The sequence below is a fragment of the Amblyomma americanum genome, chromosome 6 (assembly GCF_052857255.1).
Source record: "Amblyomma americanum isolate KBUSLIRL-KWMA chromosome 6, ASM5285725v1, whole genome shotgun sequence".
Taxonomy (NCBI): Eukaryota; Metazoa; Arthropoda; class Arachnida; order Ixodida; family Ixodidae; genus Amblyomma; species Amblyomma americanum.
Window position 1 is genome coordinate 50212466 of NC_135502.1, and position 7866 is coordinate 50220331.

Below are 7866 nucleotides of genomic sequence, written 5' to 3' on the forward strand. Positions count from 1 at the left end.
ACCTCCCCGCTGATACTCGTGGAGGCACCAGGCAAAGATCCGCGACCTACAGGAAGCTGAATACCATAACAAAGGACCAGCTGTACCCGATACCGAACATCGAAGAAAGGATCGAGACAGTTAGCGCGGCACAGTACATCTCCACCCTTGACCTGGTGAGAGGGTACTGGCAAGTCCCCCTCTCGGAAAGCGCGAGTCGGTATGCAGCATTTATTTCTCCCATGGGGGTATTCCGACCTTTGGTGCTCAGTTTTGGGCTAAAGAATGCACCTTTTAGCTTTTCAAAGCTAATGGACATCATCCTCAAGGACATGCAGGATTTCGCGCTGCCTTACCTTGACGATGTGGCCATTTTTTCTAACTCTTGGGAAGACCATGTTTCCCATCTCAGGAGGGTACTGACGAGTTTGAGGGACGCTGGGCTAACCATTAAGGCCGAAAAATGTAGTTTTGGCTGCTCGCATGTCACCTATCTTGGTCATGTTGTCGGTAGAGGGACGAGGAGACCGTCAGACCTCAAGATAGCCCCTATCGCTGAATTCCCGCAGCCCCGAACTAAGACGGATGTACGGTCATTTCTCGGTCTGGTGGGGTACTACCAAAGGTACATACCCAACTATTCACAGCTAGCAAGTCCTTTGACCGATGCGCTTCGCAAAGAAAAGCCGAATAGCGTTATCTGGGACGCAGCAAAAGAAATTTCGTTTCAGAGCTTGAAGAGCGTGCTGGTTTCGCGGCCCGTGTTACGCGCGCCGGACTACAGCAAGGAATTCGTGGTCCAGTGTGACGCCAGCGACCGGGGTATGGGGGTCGTATTAAGCCAAGTCGGAGACAACAATGAGGAGCACCCTATCCTTTATGCCAGCAGGAAGTTAACCGTAAGGGAAGAAGCCTACAGCGCTTCGGAAAAGGAATGCGCTTGTCTGGTTTGGGCCGCACAGAAGCTAGCCTGTTATGTTTACGGGGCGAAATTTACTTTCGAGACAGATCATTGTCCGCTTACATGGCTGCGTCAAATGTCGCCCAAGAATGGCCGCTTGCTTCGATGGAGTCTAGCCCTCCAGCAATATAACTTTTCTGTGCGATACAAAAGGGGCAAATGTCATGGCAATGCCGACGGATTGAGCAGGTTATTCCCATAATTGAGGTATCCGTTCGGTGGCAATTCGGTGCCTTTTCGTATTTTTTTTGGTACTAGTTAGCTTTGTTTTGGCGTGGTGTCCTATTATCCTTTTTATTTTGCTTCCAAATTTGCCACCTCTCTTCAAGCCGTGTTCGGCGAATCGGGCTTTGGCAGCGAATTTGGCAGACATGGAAGCTGTTCTTAGTAGCCGAGATTACTGCTGTCAGCTACAAAATTTTGTGCTTACGTTTACATTGACAATGCAGTAGTATTGCAAAACAGCCTGGCGGCTCTCGGGTGAATTTCGTGCACTGCCTGGGGAGTGGCGCCATGTTGAGTGGCTGATTTCGACTAATGCCTCCGTTGTCCGAGGTTTAGGACTCTACTCTGTGCTTGCAGACAAGATGAAGAAGGGCCTCCCACGCTACAACTCAAGTCATCTCTCCTCGACCAGTGATTGTGACCACTGGCCGATCGAGATTGTCCTGGCCGCGGAGGAGCTGTTACGTTTGGAGACTCCAACATGCCAAGAATATTAAAGCCACTGGGAATCATCAATCTACCGAGGCTTCAAAGGGCCGTCGATGTGGTTGCAGCGCTACGAGTGCAGGTGGTGGCGTCTACAAGGGTCCTTCCCCCCCCCCCCCCCCCCCTCCCTGCTGTTTACGGGGTGAAACGGCTCCCCGCTGTCTGAGAACGGCTTTGGTGAACTTGTCTTTTGTTCTCAACGCCGGACCCACCCGGGACATTTTTCTCCCGGAGGGGACGGCGGGGGAGCCGGCGAGCGGCTGAACTGCAAATCAGCCGTGACAAATGCGGCCGGGTTTGACTAAGCCAACGTCTCTGGAATCTTCGTGCTTCGAAAACAACTTCGACTTAGACTGTGCTTTCCCACACCCATACGTGAAAGCTTCTGCGAACTGCGGTGGGATCCATTCGCCCCACGCTACCGCTGTGAAGTGCAGGTGACTGACCTTCAACGCTCTCAATGGGACCCCCTTCGGGCTATTCATCACTGAAGCCTGGACAGCGCGGACACTAATCTGCCAGAAGTGGCAAGAGTGTGTGGCTGGGGGCGGACCCGGAAGACTGGACACGTGATCTACATCACAGTGATTCGACGCATTTTTAATGAACTAGATTCCCCAACTAGGGACCTGGGGACAGCGGACCCTATTTAAGCAGCGATCTGGCGTGTGTTCGCCAGCTCCCGATTCACTCTTTCAATCTTTGTATAAATGTAAATAAACCCTTCAGTCTCTTCTTCACCTCGAAGACCCTCTCATCTCTTCGTCACCCCCACTAGAGCAGTCTCCCGTTCCGGAACTTAGCGACACCGACCTTGGCGAGAGACGGCACAAACGAACCAGGAGCCCGCATCTAACAGTACTGATGAAACGCACGACACCCTCACCTCTCTTCCGAGGTCAGAGACCTACGAACATTCACCAAGCATCACTGACTGCGTCATCCGAGGTCATAGCCCTTTTTGCATGCCACATCTGGGTAGTGTCTTCCACCCTTCGTTTGGCTCATATTCTGGTGTCCTTAGGCCAGATATTTTCTTTTTTTTCTGTCTCTCTCTTTTTCTATTTTTTTTCTTCCTGGCTTGTCTCTATGCCGACATCTTTTACACTGACAACATTCCTTCGGGTACCTCCCCTCCACCCCGTTTTTTCTCTTTTTTTCCTTTCTTGGTGGTTTTTTTTTCGCGCATATTTCAGCCTTAGAAGCTAAACCAGCGGCGGATGCAATATTGCCGAATGCAAAGAAAAAAAACGCTACTTTAGGTTTTCTTTTTTCTTTTTTTCCTGATCTTCTGTTGTTGGGTCAAAATTCCTTACCCCCCTGCACTCGCGGCCGGGAGGAGGGACAAGTTCTCCCATTTTTCCACGAAGGCACCTGCACAGTCACGCATGCTGTCGCCCATCTCAGCTCATCTCGACATGCCTGTCAATAAGCAAGCATGGGGTTCCTGACAAAGCATAGATCGCATTTGGATATTGTATTTCCCTCCTGCTTACACCTACTGCGCACTCTCCATTGGTTTCGTGGGGGTCCCACTGACCTTTTTTCTAACTATGCTTATTTCTTTATTTTTACTTATCTATCCATTACTCCTATCTACTTTTTTTCGGTACTCTCTATGCATTTCTCGCTCACCACTTCTGTCTCCAGGCCATATAAAAGGGGCAATATCACTGAAGACAAATCACTCTTGAGAAAGATCGGTCCTCCGATCGAAATGTCCAGTCAAATAAAAAAGGTTTCCTTTAACGAAGCGTATACTTCGCTACATATAGTATATATAACATATATAACTGACATACAACGGCTTTTCGTATGAGTGGAAGCTTTACTGCTTCCATTTTGGTAGCAGCGGTTGCTGCGGTGAAACAGCGTCTTAAACTGGACTACGCCTACGCAGGTTCGTGTGGAACTATTTATAAAGTATTTTTGTTCTGTTTTTTTGTCGCACCACTGCTGCCACTTGCTGTTTTATGATGCCTACAAACGTTGAGCTTTCGAAGGATGTCGACGCGTTGCGAAAGGAAGTAGGCGAGCTGCGCAGCAGCCTTGAGCTTTTTAATGAATTGTATGAAAAGATGAAGGACGAGCAAGCCCATCTTAAAAAAGAGAATAAAGACCTAATCCGAAAAAAACAAGCAACTAGCTCAAAGAGTGTCTGAATTCGAGCAATACTCCCGAATCAACTATGTAGAAGTCAAAGGGGTCCCTACCACTCGGGGCGAGAACTGTGTCGCTATCATTGAGGAAATCGAAAAAAAAAAATTGAGTGCCCTGTCATCACTGAAGACATTGATGTTGCCCACCGTGTTCCAGCTAAGGAAGATGAGAACATTATCGTTCGCTTTTACTACCGCGAAAAGAAAACCGAGTTTGTTAAGAAGGCGAAAAAAAGCACGCATTACAACAAGTTCCATAGGTTTCACAGCACCCATTCTTGACAAGTCCGTTTACGTTAATGACCACCTGACTCCGGAAAACAAGCGCCTGTTTGCAAAAGCACTGGCTCTAAAAAAGGAAAAAAGGCTGGAAATTCCTTTCGGTTGATAACTGCCGTATCAATGCTCGCAAGACCGATGACAGCCGCGTGTACCAAATCTCCGGAGTCAATGACCTCGCTATGTTCACATAGTCTAATCTTCACTGCACGCGGGTCCCGCTCCTCAATGTTATGATTACGATCTTGACAAGTTAAAGTACTTCCTTGAAAACTCAGTATCATCGCAGAAATATATCATTCATTTCAACACTCGCAGCCTGCCGAAGCACTATGACGATAAGATAAACTTTCTAACCCTCGCCAACCATACCTTCTCCCTTATTTGTTTATCGGAAACGTGGTTGTCAGCTTCAGATGACAAGATATTTTCGATACCAAATTATCAAGCTGAGTACTACCACCCTTCATCAGGCGATCATGGTGGTTCGGCAATGTCCATATCAAACGCCATCTCGTACAAACGTCGCTCTGACATCAATTTTAGCACAGATAAGTGCGAGTCAGTTTGGATTGAATTAGACCGAAGTTTTCTTTCCCGTTCCAAGAACACTATCATTGCTTCCATTTATCGTTCGCCGTCCTCATCTTACGCCGACTTTTTCAGAGAACTGGACAGCATTCTAACTTCTTTAAACAAAGAAAAGAAAGAGATAATTATTGTAGGGGATATGAACATAAGCATTATTGATACCGCTGATAATGCTTGCTCTGAATATATGAACATTCTTCTCGCTCATGGCATTCAATCATTATTAGACGTTCCAACTCGTTGTGCATCTGATTCACATGGTACGCTCATTGACCATGTGTTGTCTAACGTCCTTTTACCTGAAACCTCCGGAGTCATTAGATTCAATATAACTGATCACTACCCGGTATTCTTGCTTATAGGCAGCTCAAATGAAAGCGCACCGAAAAAATCAAATAGATACTCCTTCGACAAAAACAGATTTATTGATTTGATAGCCAATGTTGACTGGACATATGTGTTACAAGAAAACTGCGCTAACACTTCGTATAATACTTTTTCGAAGATATTAATCGATGCAGTTGACGCATGCACAACAGTAACGTCACTGGTAAAATGGTATTCTGCACCGCGAAATCCATGGATGACTAACGGCATACTACGCTCTATTAGAAAAAAAAGTTACCTCCATAACAAAGTGAAAGCGCAACCGCTCAACCTCGCTTTAAAACAAAGATTCAAAATCTACTCAAAAACGCTATCTTCTCTAATTAAACATCGTAAAAGGAGGTACTATGAAAACGAAATACTTATAAATGGATACAACACTCATAAGAACTGGCAATTGATTCTGGAGTTCTTAAATCGCTCGGACCAAAACTGCAATATTACAGAAATCAATGATGGTACGCGAAGTTTAACTAACCCTGCGGACATTGCAAATGCGTTTAACTCATTTCTTTCACAGCTTGACAAAACGCCTATCGCTGAAATCTCGCGACCTACTACTCGTTGTCCTTACTCTTTCTATTTGCGTCCAACATCCCCAGATGAAGTTATAAACGTAATAACCAGCTTAAAAATACCGGGTGTGGCTCAGATTCTATCCCTCCATCTAAAATTAAACTTGTTGCACACGAACTGTCGCCCGTTCTCACTAATGTTATCAATAAGATGTTTAAGTCTGGTGACTTTCCAGATCAACTTAAAAATGGCAAAGTTATTCCTATACATAAGCGAGGCGATAAATACAGTTTGGCTAATTATCGTCCGATAACTATTCTTCCATTTTTCAGTAAAGTAATCGAAAAGCTCGTTGTTGACCGTCTAATGAACTACCTTCTAAAATTCAGCCTTCTGATACCTCATCAATTTGGTTTTCGCCCTAACTATTCCACTGAGCTCGCACTGATATAATTTACTGACAGAATTAAACACTTCATTGATAACGGACTTTGGGCGGAAGCTGTATTCATTGATTTTACGAAGGCATTTGATAAATCAATCATCCTATACTCCTTTTAAATCTAGAAGCGCTGGGAATTTGTGGGCCACTCTTAGTTTACTACGTAATTACCTCGCTAACAGAACTCTGTTTGTACAAATATCGAATACTTTATCCCCACCAATTACAATTAATCAAGGAGTTCCGCAAGGATCTGTTTTAGGCCCCCTTCTGTTCTTAATTTACATTAATGATCTGCAAAAATGCCTCAATAACACTGACTGCATTCTGTATGCAGATGACACTACCACATTTTCTTCTAGCGATAACTTACGTGACCTAACATCAAAAATTAATGCCGACCTTATAAATGTAATGGGCTGGTGCCACAGCAATCTTTTACAAATAAACCCAATTAAAACAAAGCTAATGATATTTCACTCAGAACACAAACGACTTGTCAGCGTTCCAGATGTATACCTGAATAATCACATTATTCTCCCATCAAGTTCTGTAACATTTCTTGGTGTGACGCTTGATTCACATTTAAAATTTAACCTTCACACTAAATCTATTCTATTATTCTCAACAGCATATTCTTCGCTCACATTATAATGCATGCATTCATAGCCACCTCAATTACTGTTTATCATCGTGGGGTAACACGTACTATACCCATCTTTCTTCTTTGTGTCATCTTCAAAACCAATCTGTTAGAATAATGGCATTCAGCTCATACACCGCATCCAGTGCTCCCCTTTACCGCCGGCTCAATATCTTACCTCTCCTTTGTTCACTCCAACTGAAACTAGGTTTATTAATTTATCGCGCCCGTCACAATAGCACTACTCTCCCTATATTTACAGCTTCCTGTTTGTGTAACGTTAATAATACTAGATTCACTGAACAACATAATCTTTTGCTTCCGAAAGTCAAAACTAATTATGGCAAACAGTCCGCTTTATTTTCAGCAATCACTGTCTGGAACTCGCTAACCGCAATCATCAAATCATTCCGCACCGAAGCACAATTCCATGAAAACTTGAAAAACTATGTACTGGATAATTGCCTTCAATTGCCACGCCAATGAAGCCTGTTAGTATTGTGTACGACTTCTATTGCCTGAGTGCTTGTTCTATGTTCTCTTTTTGTGTTTGCGAAATGTGTTTTTAAAATTTAGCATGCCTAAACTGTTAGTTCAGATTTTAGTTTTCATTGCACCTGTTTTCCGCTATGTAATTGCTATCTGCCATATGTTTATCCTACTTCAAATATGCAATTAATTACAGAAGGTCCCCCTGACAGTTTCCACTTTGGGACCTCCTTCTGTAATAATCAATTTATGTACATCTTATTATGCATCTTTTTAAATAAAACCGTTACTGCACTAAAAAAGACAAGGAAGACAGTTTTAAGAGCCATGTGCGCCTTTGGGCAACCTTATAAAGTTGATTTTCTTTATCCTCATCCTCTGCGAGAACGCTTCAGTACCGCATTTGTGGGACTCATAGTCGAAAGTATCGAAGTGCTCCATCCGCGGCTTGCGCATTTTCAAAATGCGCGGCCCAACGACAGGGCCGTAAGGAGCCTGCAGTAGATAGACAGATTAAAATTATTAGCCTTCCTTTTGTATCCGGGTGGTGACAAGTGTAACTTAGCCGTTAATTCCTAGCGTGCTCAGCATCTTCGGATTAACTGCCAATTTACTTCCCATTTCCAAAACTTCACCATGTAGAATGACGCCGCCTTGCGGTTGTTGCGCTAAGCATATAACCCACCTCCTCACCAAGAGAGGTCGCTTG